The sequence below is a fragment of the Syngnathus floridae genome, chromosome 16, assembly GCF_059516105.1.
Source record: "Syngnathus floridae isolate MCC-2025c chromosome 16, RoL_Sflo_1.0, whole genome shotgun sequence".
Classification (NCBI taxonomy): Eukaryota; Metazoa; Chordata; class Actinopteri; order Syngnathiformes; family Syngnathidae; genus Syngnathus; species Syngnathus floridae.
Window position 1 is genome coordinate 3648115 of NC_142428.1, and position 24165 is coordinate 3672279.

The 24165-nt window shown below is 44.4% G+C and overlaps 1 long non-coding RNA gene across 3 annotated transcripts in view; it reads left to right on the forward strand.

The window, feature by feature from the left end:
* LOC148385137 (uncharacterized) overlaps nucleotides 1-24165 on the forward strand; it is a 50622-nt gene that overhangs the window by 2681 nt on the left and 23776 nt on the right. For 2 of the 3 annotated variants that reach the window (XR_015863437.1, XR_015863435.1), the window contains exon 5: nucleotides 24066-24146. This is a non-coding gene — a long non-coding RNA (uncharacterized LOC148385137). The remainder of the gene's footprint in view (nucleotides 1-24065; nucleotides 24147-24165) is intronic. The other variant, XR_015863436.1, reaches the window with a different exon arrangement.

Genomic DNA, 24165 nt, shown 5'->3' on the forward strand with positions numbered 1-24165 from the left:
ATTAGCAGATAAGAGGGCCTTTCTCGGTGGAAATGGCGCCAGATACGCTATGTGGGTTAAACGACACTCGCTTGTTAACGACATTGACGGATAAGCGCCCTCGCCACTTGTTTGAAGCATTCAGCGCTTTCGCTCCCGCTGCTCAGGGGAAACGAGAACCTTCAACTTGTCATTTAAAAGTGATGCAAAATCCACTTGGCGACGCTAAGCGGTCTCGGCGAGAGGGCTAGCGACAGGGCGCACTTTGGTGTCGCGGTTGCAGACAAAAAGCAAATCGTGTTCATTAAGTTGCCGAGTCATGTTGGCTTCAGGGGCTAAATCAAAACAATTCTGTCTAATGGTATTGAGCTACATTTCCTTTATAACGTTGTGATTGGCAGGCATTGTTTCGCACCTTTGTTCCTGTCAATCTCGAGTAACGGCGCCCGCTCAGCCTTGACCCTGACCCGCTGAACCACCGTGTCAGAGCTGACAGCTCACACATGTGGCTCCGACGGGCGCTACATTTTGTTAAATCCATATAACGTATATGAAATGCTAGCAGTGTTCATAGTGATGTTATACAATCTCGCTGCCATTTTGTCGCAACCTTATAGCTCATATGCGGGATTCTAAAGTGCCCCCCCCCTCCTCATTGCCGCTTCCTGTCAGCGTCTCTCGTGTCTCTATTAACATCAGCACTCCGTCACCCATCTTCAAACTCCCCGGAGTACCGGCGTACTGCTGATGCATCATCGCCTCCACATAATTTGTTTAAATGACAGATTAGATTCGTGACTCCATTTGCGTACACGATGTAGTGTCTCCTACCAATCCGATAAAGGTCCACCCCCCCCCAGCCTTTGCTGTTAAAAAGAAAAAAGCCGCAGGGGCCATAACGCCATCCTGAGGCCTCCGCCCAGTAATTGAATCGTGTAGGCAGGGGAGGGGGCAAAAAAAAAGAAAGCGTGGAGGTTTTGGGCATTGATCGGCGCTAAGGGGGCTTCGGAAATATGCCTGGCGAGTCGCGGCCAATCAATCAAACAATTAAGCCGTCTCTCCAGAGCCGCCCGTTCTCCGTTTAAGTCTAACCTCCTCGCTCCCCAGCTCGCCGCACACTCTAAATTAATTGCTTCTCGCCGCACACAAAATAAGCTTCCTCTCTGCTCCCTGTGGACGTCCCCCGACCGCACCCCCCTGCCTCGCCCCCTCTTGGGGGAGCTAGCTTTTTGCTTGGGATGCTCTGGAAAATAAGATTCCCATCCGGGCCCGACGGTGTTACCCCTTTCTACGGTTCATCGGCGGCGCCCTTGCTGTGTCGCAGTTTTTAAGAGCTTGTTTCTTTTTTTTATGGCTTCTAAGCGTGTACTGTAATGTCCTCACATGTGGGTTGGAATAATTTTGCATTTTTTATTATAATTATTTTTGTTGTTGATTAGATGATTAATTTCAGAGCAAAATTGTGTTTTTATTTTTTCTGAAACAATTTGTTTCAACTTAGTGGCTTGTGTACCGCAAAATCTCTGCTCTAGTTGTAATTTATGAACATAACAAACCGTCGTGTCAGCTAACTATCGAGGAATCGGGAATGCTTCCAGGGGAAGCAGCCAAAAAGAAGAGAAGAGAAAACAAGAGTGCCTTCCTCTTCCTTCCTTCCACCCCTGCCACCCTTCCCCCATTTTCCCGTAAAGCCAAGCCTCAACAGGGCTGTAAAATGTTGTCCTCACACACATTTATTGTGTATTGCCCCCCACCCCCCCTCCCCATCTGTCGCAGGGCACCTGCTGTCTCTTTCTTACACTTGCTGTCCTCCACCATATCAGCGTTTTTCATCATATGGCTAGTGGGAGATATTTTTGCACTCTTTCCCTCAGATTGCTATTTGGAACTTACAATATGGTGCTAGATATGTTAAGATGAGAAAAGTTGGAATTGGAAACCAGTGGCAGCACTTATATTAGTCGTTTTCTGCAGAGGATAAACAATATATAACCGTCATTCCTGTTATATTGTCTGTCTACGTGTGTTGCTGTACCATTTGTGCTCCATCTGAGTTTAATTGCTCGCTTCCATTTCCATTCATGTGGATAAAAAACGTGTCCCGCAACAGATTCTATTGCAATGTGCATTTTGTTCCAAAACAAGCCTGGTGACAAAAAGGATTTTGTGACAGTGACTCGGCACTCTCGCAATGATTGATGGTTGCATTTGCGTGTTTGGATTGTGCGCGCGCAGAGAAGAAGCCGGTCCCATCTTGAGATTGCTGACTGCGTGCAGCTCGGCAGAGGCGTCCCTCAGGGATGCTGTCCGGCTGCTGAGGCTGCAGTGCGCACACAATGACTTTTCCACTGCACCGTAAGCGGCCGAGATGCGCGCTTGGATTTTGAGAAGAACAAAAGCGAAATGTTTGTAACATCGCTTCCAGTGAACAACTTTAGGACGTATCGATCGTGTTTGCGAGTGGTCGATAAAATGAGCCTCGTGATAATCAAAGACCGATCAATACGTGACCCCGCTGGCCCAAAAGAACATCGATACGCAGGCTCGTTTTTATGATCATGCTTTTCTGCTCCTTTTGTGTGCGCTCCATCAGCAACTGCGCTTCTCAAGTCGGACGCTTCCGTGTTCATATCAAAGCAGGTAGCCAAACCATGTGTGGCATGACGATACTGGCGTATGATTCATATGAACAAGGTCATGTCATGTGATTCAGGCATATGATGTCATTGAACTCCCCGAGCTGACAGGGCGACATGAGGATTGTGAATGTGGATGTGTCTTGTGTGTGTGTGTGCGCCTTTTGGTGAATAATGTGCCCGATAGCCAAGAAGAAGATGATGGAAGAGGGGTCATGGCTGTCTAGACTTTCCCATTCTCTCTCTCTTTCTCGCTCTACTATCTACTAATGATACAGCATCCACACTTTCATCTATGTAAAGACTGTTTACATGCTGCTGTTTTGGTTAGCAACTGGCTCAGAAAATCCGTTTTGTTTCTTGTGTGGTGCCAAAGGCGGCCGTTTATTTGTCTTGAGCTGCAAGCATCTATCAAAATGAAATCGTGGGAGGAATCGTTTAAAGAGGCGTCTGCCAGTCTGTCTCAACCTCATCTTTGGCTTCAGATGTTCCTCCACCTGCTGTGATGACATTTTTAAAAGTTCTTCAGGGGGGGGGGGGGGAACCAGTCAGCACTTACGTTAACCTTCTTTTCCTCATTGAGTTAACAACCTCTTGTACCAAAGCGCTTTGTCCATCTTACCACTACACAAACGTGTCCGTGTGCAATTAGGCGCTATTGTTTTACCCCTCCAATTTGTAACAAAACTGCTTGTTGTGCGTTCATGTAAAAAAAGCTATTGATTTTTTTTCTTTCTTTCTTTTTTTTCCCCCCCTCGCCCCCTCCTCAGCTCGATCAATAGCTGTCCGGGACAATGCATGTGAACACGCAGCTGCAAATGGGGCTACAAGATTTTTTCATGTCTTTTGAATGTGATTCTGTAGGAAAACAACACCGAGTGTTGGCATCAAGCTAAACTTCTACTTAATTGCAGATTGCGAGTACTTTTGTCATCTCTGGAATGTATTGCTCTTATTATTCCGCCCCCATATTTTTCCAAGTTTTAATTACTCTTGGATTTAGAAGCTTGACGCTGGCTTTATTGCCAAGTGCAATTGAATATTCATTATATATTATATTATATTATATTATATTATATATTATATATGCTGACTTGTGTATTTTCATCCACCTTAAGTTCACCTATTCAGGATGTGTTGGCCCGCGTTTAATGTTTTACATGTACAACATTATTTTAATGGCGCCATTAAATGACGTCATCCCCGAGAATAGAGACTGCGGGGATGTCGTCCTTGACCTCTTGACTTGTGCACTTTTTATACGATGCGGGGGGGGGGGGCGGCTAAGGCAAAGCTACATATCTCCATCCTCAGCTCTTCAAGTCTTACACAGAGTGAGCATCAAAATATTTTTTGCGTTCTTTGCATTGTTACAAAAATGTATTTAATTTTCATTTAATTGTTCAACATTATGCACAAACTTATTATCATCATCATATTGTCCATGTCTGTCAGTCTCAACTTGCATGCTGATATCTGCGGACGACAGACACTAATCCTAAGCAACACGTACACAAAAATAGAGCGAGCCGAGTAGAGAATGCTTTTTTTTTTTATCCACATTCCAAATCATTGCATCGTGTAAATATGTCAAGAAAATTGTTCCCGTCATCATAAAAGTTTGAAACACGGGCCCGTAAAAGACAGTACAATTGAATTCGAGCCACGCACACACACACAAAAAAACATTCACGCGAAAAGTCAAACAAGCAAACACACACGAACATATCCATAAAAACACCCACAAAACCGCACACCAGCGAAAGACCCACACATACACAAATATGTTTAAACCCAGAAACACACACACCCGCTGACACACAAAAGCACACTTATACAAACACACAACAAAGCAAAAGCACATTCGCGTACACACACAAATGTGTCCAGCTCAGCTCGCACTTCATCACTTATTCACCAACACAGCACACTGCGACCAGGCGCATCCTTTGGCCAGAACATTTCTTCTCAGCATTCCTCAATTTCCCCCGCTAAGCGCTTTTCTTTAACGATGCAACGCAGCATCCATGTATAAAGATAATAGCGATGGCTAGCATGTTGTTCTGGTGTCAGATAGTGCTGAGAGGAGGAGACCTTGGCGTAACTCGATACAGGCATGCATAGACATGGACTCCATGAAGGTGAAATACAGCGGCTTAGCGATTAACTCCGCTGAGATGCTTGACTTTTTCTTTTGCTTTGTTGCGTGATGCAGTTTTGCAAATTGTGGATCTGTGTTGCTAACCAAAACAGCAGTACATACAGCATATGAACGGTCAGTGTGAAGACTTAAAGTTGCCTTAAAATGTTGCTTTTAACGGCAATTAGCGTTGTGTGCATTGGCAATAATAGTTGGCAGAATGCTGTTGTTAACCAAATCAGCAGCACCGACCGACTAAGCATATTGAAACAGCTTTGGTCTTGTGTTACGTGGGGATGGCTGCTTTCACGTTTAGGATTCCAGTTAGACTCTGTTGGGTTCGTTTATAATAGTCCTTTGAAAGCTGTTGCTAACCAGGAAAGCAGCACCTAATGAATCACAAACATTCATTGAGTTCATGAATAATGCAAATATAGATTTTTCCTCCAATTCTGAGATTTTTGTTGTTACAAAGCATGTCGAATCCCCCCCTTCTCACCTTCCCTGCTTTAGCCGTTGCCGCTTAGCATGCGCTTGACCTTGAGGGATCGATGGCGAGGCGCTACATCCGAGCCGGGGCTCATAAATAACCATAAAGGATGCGGCTGTGGACGGCGGTGGGTCGTCACACGACACCCACGCAGGCAGCCCTCGCTTGCACAAGTGAAGATTAAACCGACCCCTTTCTTCCTTCCACTTCCTCCATCTGCACACTATACGGTTATCATCACATCGCTCCTATCTTGAACATTTCATATTAGATATACAAAATTAGAACAAGCTTATAAAAACGGCCCATCACACCAGCCCGAAGACATCTATAAATATCCAAACACAATCGATGCACTTCTATCATAGCGTGTACGCTATTTGCAGTTAGCCCACTTCCAAACCATTTAATTGTGAAACTCATTTTATCTTGTGTGTGTGTGCATTATTTACCACTCCCCCCCACTGGGGGGGATCTTTCGCCCCGAGGAGTGAAAACAATGCCAAAAAAACAACAGCGTCAGGCGCTGAAATGTGGCAAAAAAAGTAAGCGAAAAGCGATTACAAGGAGAAAAACGCCAACATCAGCTTGGATATGTGAATTCATGATAACGGGGGGTTTCAATCTGATCCATTAAAGGAACCCCTCGGAAAATCAGGAACTGTCATTTTCCCAGCTTGCAATAATTGGAAAAATTGAAACGTTGTGCTGATATGCTGACTTTATTATCGCATGATTCTTTTCTAACTTTTTTTTTTTATTATCAGTGGCTTTGAGAAACGGCAGCACCAACGTTTGTTGCTATCAAAAACTTTAGCGCTCCACAATGTTGTGTGCAACCAATGTTCATGTTCTCCCTAATACTCCTTTCTTTTTCCGTTTTAAACTCCAGTTTCTCTTATTTCATCTATTGGCCTGTCGCCTGGTATCTCTTCCACGCTCCGAATATGCCACTGCAAAGTTAATGATTCTCCCGGAGTAGCTTTTTGTTGCCGCACCCTTCAGGCTCTGGGTATGAGATGCTATTGTTCTTGTTGTACATGCGGAGACGATCGCAATCTGTGAGGAAAGCCCGAAAAAGTCTCGCTTATAAGTGGAGGAAAAAAAAAAAAAAAAAACTCTGAAACTTTCCCTGCTTCCCTTACTGGTAATTTTTGCTGCAGCCCTTTTGAAAAAAAGTCAGCCTCCAACTTAAATTTATGATATCTCCCTATATATTTGAAATATATTGTATATTTTTAAAGGTATTATATATATTTTTTCGTTAAAGCCACCACCTCCCCTTTTTCTGTGAAAATCCTCTTTTGAACAGCACGTCCCGGAATGCTGCGGCGTCACGCAACTTTTTTTTTTTTCCTTCAAACTCTACTGCAGTGCAGTAAGAGGGTTATATTGATCTATGTGGAGGCGCTCCCGAAATAGCCACTGTGAGAGTCGCTGAAGGAAAGGAAACGGGCGGGATGTTGTTTCGGGTCCCCCCCTGATCCGATTCCTGAAGAAGTACCTTAATTCCCCCACCCCCTCCCACCTCGGAGCTCACCGGGGGATTGTGGTGTGCGTGCAAAGGTCATAAATCACGTTTGTGTCGTTGTCATTAATGATGTGAGGACGCTGCAGCCTGGTGGTGATGATGATGTCAACAACGACAATGCTGCTCAGCCTCTGACGAACTCTAGTCAGTAGCCGTACGAGAATTTGTCTTTTTAATGCCGACATTGTCCGGCCAGAACATATATATGCTGATCTGTTCTGCGTAATGCAAGTTGACACCCACGGATGTCAGCAGAATTTTTTATGAAATCCGACTTCCACCTCCCCCTCACACCCACCAGGGCGTCACGGCACATGTTTCGGTCCCGTCGAGCGCTAGGCATGTCCGCAAAAGCAGCTCCTTCATTATACTCAGCAGTTTTGACTCTTTTTGCCAAAACGTCTCACGGGACATTTTTGTCCCAGCAAAATCCAAATTTGCTTTTTTTCCCCCCCCTCTCTTCTTATTTCTTGTCAATTTTGACCGTTACAAGTATGGATTAAACAACCTTTGATGAGGCAAGCGTGCCTTGTTTACTTCTTCGTCTGCTTCTTCTTCTTCTTCTTCTTCCGCCCACACATTTGGGCTTCAATCCAGAAAAACAGATTATGGACATTTAGAATATAGAAGGGAAGCAAAAATATGACATGAGAGGCTTCAACGTGGAGATAGATTTCGTACGCCTGCATATCTTCATGCTTAGTTACCTTTGCTATGTGGACACAACAACAAAAAAAATGTCTGCCAATATGCTGGCTGCTTTTTATAGAATGAATGCGTGTTATCTACCTGCTGTCATCAAATGGCGTTTCTGCCGTGCTTCACCCACACGCAATGACAAAAACTAAAATGCCGCTAGTGTCTCCGAAGAAATAGATGAGCTCAAAATGGACCCTTCAAACCAAAATTTCTCGAACTTTTTTGTGAGTCGTAGGCACGTTGGGCAAATTTCACGCTGTTAAATGAAACTGGCTTCAGGAGCTGAATTTTCATAATCTCTTTGAGTAGTTTGTTTTTGAAGGAATCCCTAGAAATGGCTGCTACTAATCAAAATGGCAGACTTTCTGTGTCCTTGGCATTGGATTTTGAGACTTTTTCGGGGGGGACTACTCATTATAGACGCACTAAATTCCAATTTACCAAGTGAAACTGACTTCAGGGGCTGAATGATCATCTGACTACTTCTATTGAAGACAATTCATGCCGGCTTCTTGCAGCGCTTATTAGTCGCAAATACAGAACTTGGCAGTAGCCGCTATTCGTGCCATTGGAATGACTTTCTTCACTTTAACCTTAAATGTCTCTAATAAGTCATCCTGACATCACCCACCCCCTAATGAGAACATCTGCTGCATGCCGCACATACACACTGTACTCATCGCTTTGACAAGAAGAAGCTCTGAGTGATGATGTACGATGGACTAATCTGCTATGTTGTCACTTGTGGTCAATAGGTGGAACTCTGTTAGCTTCATGCTAGCCACCTAACTGGCTAGCTGCCAAATGCTTGTCAACGTGATCATAACGTAGCGCTTTGTGTGAGAAGTTTCAAATGCTAACATGGCTTTTTGTGTTAGCATTAGCCACCAATTGGCTGTCTTGTCTGCAAAGTGTTTTTTGATGTGTGTAATGTCTTAATTGCTACATTAGCTTCTTGAGCTAATTGCCAACTTGCCGCCAACTGGCTTGCTGCCGTTTGGTCATCATGTGATAAAAAAGTGTCATATCTCGCGCATTATATTTTAACTGCTTTAAGTTCTATCTAGCTAGCTTGCTTGCCTCAGATTAACACTACCATTTTGTTCAAATCGTGTTATTATGTATTACTTTAGCTTCTTGCGCTCGCTTCTAGCTAACTTAGCATCAAGCAAAGTACCTCAAATTGAAGGGCCAGCAAGTGGACCAGGTGAATTAATAGTGTAACTGTGTTTTGAATGTGTGAAATTGTTGATTTAGTGACCATTACTCCGCTCCTCCAACTTCACGCGATTTGTTGCCGCAATCCATCTTCCACCTAGCAGCAAACACATTTATCTGATATGCTGCACACCCCCATCCCCCATTCCACTGTACATGACATGTTTATCTCCTCCATGGATTGGTCGCTCACATATATTGCAGTAGAGGTGGCAATGCGTAAAGGGAACTCTGCATGTGGATTATTTTGAGTTGAATTTCTTTCAATTGTGTAAGGAATGACTTGAAGAGTGATTGTTGACTTTGTGGATTATTTCTGGTCATTCTTTCATTTCTATTGTGTAAAGTGGCTGCTATGAATGAAACGATGGGCGATCACATTAATCATAGCATGTGTGAGAAAGCGGATTATGTATGACAACAGTTTTGATCATAGATGACTAAACGGGTTGGATACAAATTGGAAACAGCCAAAAATCGGCTTGGTAGGCTTAATCTTGGTGACAAGGAGACAAACAGCACCTTGGTGGAGGTAATGATTGCGCGTTAAAAGAGCCTTCCGTGTCCCAGTTTTCCCGGGAGCGCCTTGGCCGGCGTCCAGCGTCAAGACGGATGTCCGTCGACCGATCGGTATGCCCTCGCCTCCCTGTGAGTTAAGATCCCGGCTGCCCCTTTTGGCTCCTATTTGCTTATCGATCGCATCGTTTGCATGATCGGTGCCCGCTGAACGATACCGCAGAGGCGGGGGTCGGTCAGTCTTAATGCTGGGGGTTTCTTAATTTAGCTCAAAGTACACTCTGAAGATGAGGCGGAATCTGCCACTTTTGTGCCTGGTGTATTCTCATAGTGGGGGTCATTTGGAGGACATTTCAATCCCTTGATGAAATTTGAAACAATCAAAGCACAACATAAAAACAAATGAGTAGTATGGGAAATAATCTCTAAATTCAATGTTCAACTCGTAACTTTTCAAGAACTGGGCAAGATGATATCAACCTTATTCATGTATATTTTTCTTTACCTCTATTTTTTATTGTCCTCCTTGAGCTTCCTTTTCTCCTCTCCTCACATCCATTTCCTGGCTGTTTAATCTTCTTTCTGTTCTCCTCTCCCAGCTACCATCTTTTCTCCGTAATCTCCATCACCTCTCCTCACCTCCTTCTCATCTCCTTTTTAATCTGCCTTTTCTGTTATCACCTCTCCGCCCCTATGCTCCTGCTAGCGCTTGCATAACTCTTCCATGACGTGCACACGACAAACACTAGTGCATTTTGTAATTGTAGTGTGCGTGTGTGTGTCTGCTTTCACCGTGTGTCTGTGTTTTTTTTGGGGAAGTTGCATAACATTATCATCAAGGTACAGTCGTCGTAGACAGATCCCAGATCAGTTACAATTAAGCTAATCCACTTTTGGGTCTCTTCTTTATATGACAAACACAGACAATCTGGTTAGCCAAAGCCTTCTTAGCTTTCAAGGTGAGCCCGCCGCCTGCCAAGCTGATTGGGCGTAAGCCCGCGCGTGTATGAACGCAACGGCAGGGTTAAATGTTTGTCTGTGAAGTCGGCCTTTGTGATCTAAGTCGTCTGCTAACTGTAAAGACAATTGGTATGGTCCACTTGTATTCAGGGAATGAGGAAGAAGACATTTTTGTCATTCACTTGACTCAAATCTCATAATCAAAGTGTCAGTCCTCATAAACCAGGAAGTAGTCTGGAAGTGAATCTTCTCATGTGAAAAAAAAAAATGACACAGTCCAGTTGTCTTATGTCCTCCTCCAAACCTTTTATTTAGAAAAAATGCATTTCTAAATTCAGCTAGCTAAGAAGCTACTTTCACATATTATGACAGGGAATAAACATTGTCGTCACGCCAGAAGTCTGTCACTAACATCTCATTATATTTTCATCAGCTTAGCAAATTGTCCATTGTCACACTTTGAGGTCATCTGGCTTGTTTTCCGGTAGCTTCTTCCACCCTTTTTTATTTATTTTATATTCTCCTGTGGGATTCTTCCTTTCCAGATACCAAACAGGAAGGCCGCTATAATGATGTTGTTTATTGTGAGGTGACTGGCCCTTTAAAACAACTGCTGCTGTTGTGTGTATGGAGGGGGGGTGATGCGGAAAGATGGGTCAGCTTCATCTCCTAAGTCAAGGTGATGTAAAAGAAACCCCGCTGACTGCCGACCTTTGTGTCTTTGGCCATCTATCATGCTGAGTGCGTGCGCGTGCATCACGCTCATATTCAGCCGAGTATGCGCAAATCGCCGGCCGTCACGGCGCCAAAAATCTGCGTGACTGACATTGTTTTGGCTTGTGCAGACAATCTGATTTTTATTTATTTCTATAGAAAAACACTCCAATGTAGCAGCTTTAAAAAAAAAAAAAAAAAATCATTACCAATCACATTGCTCTTGGCAGAATACAAACGCGGACGTACTTCTTAGCCATGTTCTTTTATAATAAAGCATGTTTTGCCGTATAGGGACACGTACCGTATATTTCCAAGAACTTTACAGGCATCAACATTCCGACACACTGGGAATGCCGTGGTGGCACCTCAGAGGGGATTAGCGCTGGTGCCGCGTCCCAGCGGGGTAACACCGCTGCTGCTGCGTGGGTTTGATGTGTTTATCACACCAGGCGTTCCCCAAGGCTCCCTATTAGAGCCACTACTGCTGCTTTTCTCCCTTTCTATGACTCCTTTGAAGAATAGCCATTTAATTTCAAGCCCCCTGCCCTCCCTCTCGTCTTCTTTCCTTGTTTGCCTGGCTTCGTGTGTGTGTCTGCGCGTATCACTCCGTATCACTCGAGGCTGATTTAGTGCCAAAGGTGCAGGAAATGGAGGTCAGAACTCATCATTAGTGGCCAATGAATGCTTAATTAGGGAAGCAAATGGTGCAGTGCCTCCAGTCAGTGGAGCTGGAGCAGAAATACCAGTCGGTGGCGCCACCCTTTCTTGTTACGACATACACTGGTACCACTGCCGCATTCCATGATTTTATGATTTTTTTTTTTTGTGTGGCTTCCCATGTGGTTATAGTATTTCAAGAGAGATTAGAAGGAATGATCCGTGCCATTTCATAAAATAATGTAATAAAATAATATATAAAATAAATAACATTTTGTGTCACCTTAGCCTCATAATCCCAAACTTCAAAACGGGCTTTGAAAGCTAATATTCAATCAACCACCTCAGGTCATGACATAAAATACGGATTAGGGCATGTTATTTTCTACTCGATCTTCCCTTCTGATCCAGCAATCTTCCCTCCTTCCTCCTTCCGTCCATCAAACGTCCTTATCCTTGTTGTGTGCTGACAAGCTCTCAGGCTATTCGCAGAGGGATGGGTGGGGGTAGTGGTGTGTGGGGGGGACGATGCTGAAGCCTTTCCTCACGAAGCCCCCCCTGTAATGTCCGAGCAAATTCACTCTGCCGAGCGGTCATCACGGTTGACCCATCTCGGGAAAACAAACCTTGGCTGTTTTAGTTTGTGCATCTGTAATCAACGTGCAACATCTATGGTGTGCAAACACAAGGTCTTGTTGACGCTACGGCAGCTCTCAGAGGACGCCGACATAACCTTGGGCAATATTTTTCAAAAGTAGTTTGTATCCAAACTCCACATTTGGATATCTGGATCTATACATATATATATACAAAATTGATCTGGCGCAATGACTAATGAACAATAGTGATCCGAATAAGGATTCCATACTCGTATCAGGGGCAAAGGCTGGGGTCATTTGAATTGACACGCACTCACATTAGTAAAATGTCATCCTTCTTCCCTTCTAGATATATTTTATTTTTTATTATTATTTCCCGTATGAACATCTGCCATGACTTCCCTTGCGATCTATTATTGAATTTTGTGGCATGCACACGCACACACACATGCACGCAGTCATCACAAGTTATGAATAAGTAAAGGCGACACCATGAGAGTTGGAGATGAGCCCAGAGCGAATGACAATCTCTTTCTTTCTCCCCCTCCTCTCAAAAAGGAAAATGATTTGTTACTCTTTGTCATTGGTTTCCCTTTGGGCAGGGCAAATGATCCCAGCTAATCAATCTCACTCTGCATTCCTGAGAGGCTTCTTCTTCTACTTTTACTTTTTCTCCTTTTATGTGCCCTGCGGGGTCGAATTATGTGTTGGCACACGTGTGTGTATCCATGTTGTTTAACCCCAAGACATCAGAAATGGATTCCCTATTTGGATGGAGATCATTATCAAAAATTAATGAGTTAATCTCTGGATAATATCAAGCGTAAACACACTGAATGGCATCCAAAAATGTTTGCGTGCACACTACGTGTTCCTAAAATAAAAGGAAATAAATTTGTCCTTGGGTTACAACAACACTAAATTTAATCCATTTGTGCAAATTCTGCTTTCGCGTTGGTGTAAGTACTGACGCATTTCTAAAACACACACTTCCTGCAGAACACACACATTGACAGTGTCATCCTCCCCGTCGCCCAGAGGGTGTCACGGCGGAACGTGACAACTGCCCTAATGAGCTCGCTGGAGTGGGTGACCCTGTTGCCTGGTGGGGAAAGTGCTGTCGCCATAGCGACAAAGAGGATCTAAGTCACGGTGTCATGCAGGTGTTTGAGGACGGGGCGCTATAAAAGACAATTACACCGAAAACCGTCTTCATTTGCTTTTGGGGATTCACGCACACGAGCGCGTCGCTACATTAGCATGCAAGGCTTCAGCTTGCTTTAGCTGGCTGAGCAGGCGGCCATTATCTTGCCTCCTGGGCTCAACTGTGAGTCATTGTTTTGCTTTCGTTTCAATTATGTCCTTTATATGTAATACAGAGTAGTACTTCTGAAGTCGATTGCCAAATTGTCATTCAAAGAGCCGAGTGGGTGTGACGGGCTTTATGCCGGTGTGTGTGTCGGTTGCCAATGTACTTGTATTAGCCATAAAATGATGCTATGCTAGCACAAGTAACTTATCAGTGTCAGCAACAGTGTCTCACAAAAGTGAACACACCCCTCATCCTTCATCTCTGTGAATTGTTACCCGTAGGCTAGCGGGTTAGTGTTTTCCACACAAAAAAAACACAGCCACTTTGTACGTAACAAAGCGCTGGTGTGAAAAAGGGAGAGAAACAGGGAGCCTCAAAGTGACGGGTGAGGGTGTATAAGGGGTTTAGAGCTGGGAAAAAAAAAGCTTGGGGGGGCTCCTCTCACCGTGGCGGGTGATGATATGCGGGGTAATGAACTTCTCCACTTTGCGCATCACAGGCGTGACACTCTCCTCTCCCTTGCTTCGACTGTCAGCCATTTGAGCCCCCCCCCCTCCTATCGTGAACGAGGCCTCCTCTAATCTCCTTCCATCCACTCCGTGGCAGCCCAAGTGGAGCCTCCGCTGACTTAAAGCCTGCGTTTCACTTGTCAGCCTAATGGGGGAATTTGTAAGGCGTTTAAAATACGGACCCCCGAGCCATTCCACCCACAGCTCCAGAGGTGTCAGGCTGGTGGAACGAGAAGAAGCGTTTCTTGAAAGTTAAGATGCAATCCTTGGACCGGAGTCATGTTTTTAGCATGTTGCTGGCTGAGGAACACGGCGAAAACCTTGTTTGACACATTCGATACGCTTGCAAAATCAACCAGTGCTTTTTAAATGTAGTTTTAAATCTACCGCCAAAGGCATATTGCTAGCTATCACATTCGCTAACTAAAGACTGAGCTAGTGCTGTCTACCCAAATGTTCAATGTGGCAACTTGTTACGCCTCAGAGCTGCTCTGACAAATAAAATCATAATACTCCGCCAATTTAGAAACATTACTCTTGAGAATAAAAGAACATTACAGCTAATTATCTAATAGCATGTGCATAGCAGTTTCTTTTTAACTTAAAGACCATGAGCAAGTACAGTATGCCTGGTGGGATGTGCCACGGTGGTCCAGCGCCCCCACGCATGTGCGTTGACATCACTTGGCATTGTTGTCCTGCGGCAACGAGAGGCAGGAGTCTCTCATCGCGCATGAATAATTAAAACCTTTGCTTTCCTGCAGGGTCAGCGACCAATAAACAGGCAAGGTCGGAGCGGAGGGGGCGGGGGGTGAACTGTGTTTTGAAGCTTCTGTGTGTGTGTCGTCGAGATGAAAGTGTGGTGCTGAGATTGCGCGAGGGTGGCGGCGGGAGGGCTGGTACAACGAGGTGATGGCGAGGCATAGGATGAAATGAAATGGCGAGAGGAGTGTTGGCAGTGATTGCAAAACAGGATTGAACTCTTGTTGCAGGGGCTTGTACAGTATTGATTGATGATGACGCCGCTAAAGCAACAACCGTGCGGTGGACCTTAGAAAGATTTGATGGCATTCTCAAAGGCGCTATGTTGAAGTGAGTTGAGGAGTTTCGGTAGCAGTTGTGCTTTGCTGCCATCTTGTGGCACCTACAAGTAATTACGCAACTCTGCAAGGAAGCTGCATTTTGCGAATAAATAAATAATGTCTTAAAATTCCACTATGAGCTCCAACAACTGAATTTTTATGCCAGACTAGCATGACATTGGCTTGGTGTCCACGTACCTCTCGGTCTCTCTCTCCCTCTCTCATCAATTGGCAGCATCAGGGACGTGTGGATTAGACGCAGGAACAGGAACGTGAAAAGGTTTGGCTGCACAATGCAACGAGCTAGCTGGCATCACGTGCGGGAGGGAACGAGGTGGCGTGTGTGTGTGTGAAGCCAGTCCAACACTGCTGCCGGGCCTCGCTAAAGGCACAATAAGACCATATCCAGATTGGTGTGATTGTGTGTGCGCCCACTGTTCATGTGTGGCTTATGTGATCGCGTGTGAAGTGTACGATAGCTTGTGCCTCCTCGGCGACGTTGTTTTGCAAAAGGCTATCACGGCGCATCATGCTCACCCCTTGAAATCAAACACGCAGACACCACACACGCACACATGCTTATCCCCTCCCTTATTGCACGTCTAAAAATAGATCTTCCCCCTTTTTTTCCCCTCAATGATCTGTCTGCTTCGTAAAGGCTGCAAGATAGGCAGGGTTAACTGCAGCCCGCCCTCTGAAGTAGGCACACATGCTTTACTTCTCATTGTTTGTATGCCAACTTATCTTTTTAAGGGGGCGGAGCTTAAATTCTCTCTCTCCTTTTAAAATGGGGATTTAACTCCCTTTCCGGCAATTTAATCAACTTTATAGTGGGCTTTACGTCTTTTTATTTTAATGCTTTAATTTGTATTATATTTTTATTTTTATATTATATTTATTTTTGATTTTATTTATTTATTTATTTTTTTCCTTAAATGCATTTTTAGAGGCCTTTAGATTGGGACTATTTTTAGGCTTTCAACATACTCAATTTTTGCAAACACGTGCCTCCTCGGCGACCTTGTTTTTCAAAAGGCTATCTCGGCGCATCATGCTCACCCCTTGCAATCAAACACACACTCGCACACACACGTTTATCCATTCCCCCATTGCACGTCTAAAAATAGAACCCCCCCCATGATCTGTCTGCTTCTCAAAGGTTGTGAGACAGGCTGGGTTAACTGCAGCCCATCCTCTGAAGTACACACACACACACACACATGCACACTTCCCCATTCAGGGTGCAGATGGCAGCCAGTGTGTGTGAGACAAGAGACCCCAGCTTCTCTGCTCATTGACATGCAGGCAGCGCTTCCAGTCTGGAGGAGTGAGCTTGGCACACCAATGCTGTCAAAACCGTGTTGCACCTCGCACCCTCCCCCTGTAATCTCCTCCCCTTCCCTCACCTACATTACAGAGCGTAGAGACTCTGATCCGACCCGCCACGCATCAAATACTCACACTTGTCAAGAGTTATCTGAGGTAAGGTGGAGTGCGGACAACACGGACGACCTTAATCCAATTTTAGTCGGGTGAAGCAGCATGCGGCGTCTATATCGAGATACACTCATTGGTTGCGTTGTTGCTAGGCAGGATTTGCTTTGCACAATTATTTATTAGCCCTTTACCCCTACCATTTTATTAAATTATTATTTTTCATTAAAACAAATTCAAATGTTGTGCCTTAAATCCTTTTTTTTAAATTTTATTTTTACATCTAATTTGTTTTATCCTCCTGACACTTAAGGTTCTGTTCATGGAGCTCACGTTTGGACTAACTGGGGTTAATGATGGTCCACTTCCTCTCCATTAGACAAGAATCACACATTGTCTCCGTAATGGCGACCAACAAGCCGTGTCGAAACACGCCATAAACTGTCCCGCCCGAGCCATTTACATTCTACCCAACACACACGCCGTGTTAATTAGTCACCTCGTCACTGGTCATGAATCGAGATCATTTCTAATGCCGCCGGTGTGTGCTTGGACAAGCTCACGTCTATCACTCAGCTCAGCCAGCCTTCGATAATAATTGGGTTAGAATAAATGGGCCATGATTTTAGAGAGAAGGGGGGAGGGGGCGAGGAAAAAAGAAAAAAAAGGGGAGTTTGCCAGCAAAAACAAAGCCAATGACGGTTCAATAACGGAGTGAGCCAAGCGGATTTAGGAGGGATGTGCTCGGAATAAAGATAAACGTGTTGCCATACACCGACTCTGCAGATATGCAAATTAAAAAAAAAAGTTCATTGCCTTTTAAAGGCTTTAATTGTTGTTTATATGGAAGTTGAATTGCCTTTAGAGAGGCTTTGATTAGTATTAAGTATAAACATGACAAAGTGCCTCACAAACGTTTCATCCTCCACTTCGCTCTTCACTTTTCTTTTTAAAGCGCTGCATTCCTCGGTACAGAGAAGAGATTAACAGTGTCATCTTTGAGAGCGTCGGCCATGTGTTGCACTCCCCCCCAAAGTCACACATAATCTGCTTTTCGAAACAATAGCCATCGCGTCGCCTTTCATTGCGATCCGTTTTCAAGCCACAATGACAAGAGGGAGATATTGTGTTGTTGTTGTGGTTGTTTTTCGGTTGTGTCGACTGCAGTTTTGGACAAAAATAATCCCGTTGAATCTGCACCTTGATCATGTCTTGTCGAGCCACTTTTCTGAATATTCCGTGTAGTACATTTTAGCATGACGCTTGCTGATAAGAATATTTACTTTTTTTTTTTTACATGAGCATATCTTTCCAAGCCTCTGCAACTATTACTAAGCCACCGAGCCATTACGAGATTCATTAATGGCTCAGGATGAACTTTTCAACCCTCGATGCAAACTTAAAAACACACAGAAGGCATGCGTGCACGATGTATATTTAATCTCCCCACAACCAATGAAGGAGAATTATTTATGATGTCAATTTAGACCAATCCATATCTCACGTGTTAGTAAAGGGGCAGCATTTTATTGCCTTTATTATCCTCATTACCAGGTTGCTGGTGTGTAAAATTCACTTTGCTGCCTCTCCAATGACTGCGCCCCATAAATTCAACCTCCTCCTGCTTCCTGCCCCCCCCCCTCTTGTTCCCGAGCTTTTATTTGTATGGTAATGTTTGAGGAAGACGCGTGGAGCCGAATGACATTCCCGCATTATGCCGAAAACAAACGGCGGCGCGTAGAATACCAACGAGTGCATTTAGGATGTGAGAGCGCAAAGGACGCCGGACGCACTCTGTGGAATCTGTCACAACGTACAAAGGTTTTCCCAAACGGTCGCTTGAAAACTGTCACAATGTCGTTATCAATTTGAAGTGTTTGTCATCCCTCATCCTGTCTAATTAAACAGGCGCCGCCAAAATCAAAAAGTAGCCGACGGCGCTTTAATCTTGAGCAGGTGCACGAACAGGCAAAGGGAAAATGGAAGGAGGGAACACGTGTTAAGTGGAGACAAGGCTTACAAAATGGCTGCCATGACAACCTGCCGCAGGTATGAAGTGACTTGCCTGTTGCATAACACAGCCAAATTGGCAAGCACTCAGCCTCTCCGCAATCCCATTAAGCGACGGCAGCTTAAGTTTTATCAGCCGTAATCAAGAGAGCCATTTATAATGACGCCGACGTTAGGCCGGCTCCATTTTCTGCCTCGGCTCTGACCTGACGGCTCTTTTAACCGCTTATACATCTTTTTTTGGTCATACTTTTCCCCCATTTTTCATTCACATTGATTTTGGTGTCAAGTTAAATCCTCACTGTCACTTATTTTTGCTGGTCCAAAAAAATATATATATATATTAAAAATTGCTGAGAGGCCACCCTGAGGCCTGACATGACCCCATGACCCCGGTCTTTTCTCCCACACCCCACTTTGGCCTCTGAAGTGACAGAAAACGCCGAGAGAGGTTGCTGATGCTTTGATAAGCTTGTTGTTTGACACGCTGGTGACGTGGGACATCAACACGCCCATCTCAAGAGAGATTTGATGGACAGAATTCTCCTGGACACTCATGCTGACCTCAGCTCGACCCCAAAAGTGCTGATTCATGGTGTCAGGAGAGTCACCCTCACCGAGTCATTTTGTGTGTTGTTCAAAATGGCTTCAGGCTAATTTTCAAAGCTTAGGAATGAAACAAATAGATTTGAAAGTACTCAACGCTAATTTGGGGCATAAAGTTAAGCCCCTAGATTCGAGAAAACTATTAAGGCAGTCTACCTTTTTTTTTTTTTTTTTTGGAGACAAAGCGGTCTACCTCCATTTTGATGAATTATGCAGTTTGCGGCTCATGCCAAACGTTTTCGGGGATTTGGCTCGCTCGCCGCTGTAGTAAACACTGCATGATTTATCAAATACTCAATGCGGCTTGAGCGTCTGCCGCTGAGGACGGCGGCAACGAGGCAAGCCAGGGATTGCTCCAAAGTCGCCCTTCTAATGGTGACATCCCTGCCCGGTGAGCTCATGTTTTGCCAGTGAAGTAACGTCTGCGAGGAGCCGAGCCTCCTTCAGGTGTCGTTTGTTTCCTTCCGCTCGGCGTGGTCCCCGCCTTGGCTCTGTTGTGATCTCATGTTGACTCACGGCGCAGCGCTGATGTCATCGGCATGAATGTTTGAGGAGAAATTTCACACCCTGTTTCAATCGGATGACAATCCCGAGCGTGCTTCCAAAACTTTGAAAAATTGAATGTGATTTCTTGTTTTTGGCTGCCGTGGTCCTATTGTTTTCCCGATTCGAATCCATCAGGATTAGCGGGTGGCACGGCGGCTAGCACATCACAGTTCTGAGGCCACGCCAATCGTTGGTCTCCATGTGTGACTGTGGCTGGGTTCAAACGATGGCTCCGCGCATGTGTGCTTAAAACGCCAAGTCTGGCTCTGCACAAGCGCTGCTGCTGCTGCTGCCGCAGGGCACGACTGCGGGCCAAAGCTGCTCGCTTGCTTGCTTGAGTCATGTGCGCCCAAATCTGTGTTTAGAGGGAGAACAGCTTGTCTCCAGTTGTGCCTCCTCGGGCCATGTGAGTGCTTCCAGAATCGCTCTGAATTTTTTTTTTTTTCACGTATGGAAGATAAACCAAGAGAGTGGAAAATATACATAGCAACATTTTGTTTAGAGGTCATTTGGTGACCCAGTTGAGTTGTAATGTGTGACTCAGATCGCCCGATCATGATAGCAACTTCACCACTGCGGTTAATTAATGATGAATGAAGTCAGCATGACTTTGGATGATGACCTAAGCTGAATGGCTCATTGGGTCACGGTTACGTCATCTTTTATTTTGATGCTTTCATATAAACAACATAGGCAAGCCGTAGCCCAGTGATAAAGTCATCAGATGTAGGAGGAAGCCGAAAAATGAAGCTTCAAATTTGCTTCATGAACCAGTTGCATATATTCATTTCCTCTAGATGGCACTGTTGTAATAAATGTGTTTATGAAATGCCAAGTCAGCGTGCTTTCAGCCCAATTTTGAACAGCGAGTGCCATCTAGAAAAGTAAAAAAACAAAAAGTGTCATTAGAAAATGCCCCTTCGGCAGGTAGTGCCAGCCATCTGTTAACAGAGCAATTTGCTATTGATCCTGGAATACCAATAAGGCCTTTCTTTAAGGATTCCACTACATCAGCAGCCAACGCTGGATTGGTCGAAAACTGCATAATGAGCTTCGACTTGTCTCCCCTCGCACGGACAAACTAACTAATCGCAACCATTGCCCCTTATTTGTCACTTAGTCGTGTCACCCCCAATACGCTAACAATATAAATATGCTAACAATGCTACTAATTACCTTCCCAAAGCTAATATGTGTTTACTGCATCCTCCATCGAGCTTATGGTTGTCAATTCCAAGACGCCAAGATGTGCAAAGGCGTTTCATCTGCTCGTCCGCTGCGATGTTTTCACGCATAACATCACGCTGACGCCTCTTGGCACACCTTATTACCGAACTCGAATGTGTGTGAGCTCGCGTTTTGGTCGTGGGGAGATTTCTCACTCTAATTAACGCCTTGCTGAAGACGATAACTGGGCCCATGTTTTTCCACCAACCCTCGTTTCTGTTTTTGTAGTTGGTTTTTTTTTCTTTTTTTTTTTCAGACACTGACTTAAAGGAACCCTGGCAACGACGACTGTGTGCTCAATTGTGGGTCATCTCGGGATAATGCTACACATTAGCACGCTATTGCGATTGTTTGTGTGACAAAGCTAACGCTGCAATGTTTACATTCTCCAGCAGTTTTCCAGAAATGGACTTTAAAAAAAATATATAAACATAATGGCTAACATTCTCATATTAAGTTCAGGACGCAAAACAGACTTAAATCGACCAAGTGAAATCTGGCATCTGTTTTCATTTTGTCTTAGTCAATTGAGATCATTTTGGCGTTTCCGTTGAAAGATTTGTTCCATGCGCTTATTCAGCATTTGAATGGGAGAAGATTTCCCCAAGGGTTTCGAAATGGTGAACTGCATGTCATCCGCATTGACAAAGATATTTTTGTTCCTCACTGTCTGAGTGTCGAACAATTGAGGACATAGAACAGACCCTGGGGGGACTCCGCATGTCGCTATATTGGTTTTCTTGGTTTGTCTGCAGTTCGGAAAGAAAATTACCTTTTTAGCAGCTGTCTCAGGGTTAGGGTGGGTTAGGGTTACACATTTTTCAATTTTAGACCTGCTCACTAACGATTATTATTTTTTATTATTAATTGATGATCACATTTTGAATCATTTCTATCCAAATTCCCACCCGCAAAAACAAGACATTATTTCAAATTGAAAGTGCAAGCAAAAGCAACAAGCACACACACAGCCTCAATGTATCACTTTTGCTTCAAAGCTGGTCCCTTGAAAATCATAAAATGTGGCATCAATAAAACCCCTTTGAGCTGCACCGTTTGGTGAAAGCATCACAACGAGACAAGAAGCTTTAGGTGGAAGAAAAGGTGAGGAGAGCAACAGACTGCAGAAAAGAAAACAGAGCAAGAAAGATGTGAGATAGATTCAGAAGCCAGAAAAAAACAAAAAACAAACGTTGGATCAGTGGCAGCCTGTGGAAATGTATCTGGTTCAAACAGAGTCCAAAGGTAAAGCGCAGGCAGATAGATTAGACGATGAAGCACACACAATGACACCATCCCACATTGTGTAATCTTACAATTCCCGCAGGATTTGCACAAAAAAAATGTTGTGATATGTCTCTTATTTCCTGTATATATTCTTTTTTTTTTTTTTTTTTTTAATTCCCCTTCCACACATTGCTCACAGGATGTCAATTCTCTCCGAGCCTGTGTGGCACATTGCAGTGATTCATATTCTCGGGCTGTACGAGAGTGTATTTTAGCGTCGCCGGCCGGCCCTTAAATGAATATCAATACTTGTGTCTCCTCCGTCTTTCCCGCTGCTCCATATCAAGTCCAATTGTCCTGCCAATGTTCCCTGCGTCTGATTAAGGCCTGCCAGCCGTTGATTTTTATTGGTCGCGTAATGGTGCAAAACCTAAACATTAATCAGGAACAATGGAGCCGTGTCTCGTACGAGGCTATTAGGCGCCGCGGAGGGCGGGAATCGGTGGACCGAGGCAGGCGGGCGTACAAAGTAGGCGTCGGAATGAACTGTCACTTCTGCGGGGAAATGAGCATTGTTACTGGAAGGAAATTGTTTTGGTTTGTTTATGGCGACCGCGGTGCCGCATGACAATGTAATCTAATGAGAGCCAAGACTCGAAGTCAAAATGTTCCACTTCACAAACGGCACAATGTTTGTTGACTCAAATGCACAGGGAGACCAAATATTACTTTTAATATGTGTTCAATGTGACCCTGATTAACACCTGAGCTGATGGACCGTTGAAAAAATAATCAAATCTGAGTGTCGTCAGATCAAAATTTTCTGTTTGGGTCCATCGTGTTCTCGTCCAGGTGTTGACCATCCCACAGTGAACCTGTGCTTTTGGCAAATCTGCGTATAATCCGCTAATGTTCTTAATCCCCCGGGGCGGGGTCACATTTTTTAAAAAATGGATGAGAAATTAATCTTCTATCAGGTAGAGCAATCTGTCAATGCCACTGAGTAATATTTGCCCCCCCCCCCACTCGAACCCTTCTGTCATGTGCTCTAAACGGGAACACCAAAACCGAAAATCTCCCTTTCGTCCTTGAAGCCATCATTCAAATGATTGGAAATACGGTGTCCATACAATCCAACGTCGTGGAGCGACCACTGTTCGGCAAAAACGCTGACCTGCACATTCCTAGTTTCAGCGCAAATGTATTCCTGGCGCTGTCCATTTACGTCGGATTAGACGGTCTTGCAGAGCCACTAAGCCATGTTCACATCCACGTCGGTGTACCATGGCGTCACCCCCACAACATATGTGTGCATCCAAATCCTCTCTTTTGTCTGTGTCGAATTTGAATTACATATTCTAAAAGTGGGATGTGGTTTTTGCTCCTAAAATAGCTCGCTGGCCTCTAGTGCAGTTGTCACGGTGGCTCACTGCCGCTGAGGCGATTATTAGGACCACCTGAAAAATCCACTACGATTGTCATGCAATGTTAATGCCTTCTGAAAGTCACTTTGGACGTCTTTATTTTTATGATACGATTTGGGGTTGAACAGGGGTGTGTAGACTTTTGATATGCACGTTCACACCTATCTGAAAATATAAAAATAAGATTAGTGCAATTAGGTTGGGTGCGTAAGCGTCACTAATGAAGTGAGTCAAATGTGAGTTCAGGTACTCTGTGTGATCCGTGCCAAGTACTGCATAATGTAAAAAAAAAAAAAAAAAAATGCTTAGCAGCGTGCCTAATCGCATTGCGCCACAGTCCAATTATTTCTGCCACTCGGCCTGACGTTTGAGAGGCGAGCCAAGGAACGCTACCACCGGATCTAAAGGCGTCAAAATGCATACCGGCTTTCCACTTGTCATGGTGATGGAGGCTGATTGCTCCTCCATTTTGTCACACTTGTAAACTGTGAGCAACAAGAGTGTGTAACATCAAAGTTGTTCTTTTTCTTTCTCTTTTTTCTTTAGTTTTTCAAGTTGAGGGAGAGCTTCCTGTACTGCCACTCAAATTCTCCTAACTTTGCAGAGTCACGCTGGTGAGAGGACTTGGCAAGTATCTTTTTTTTTC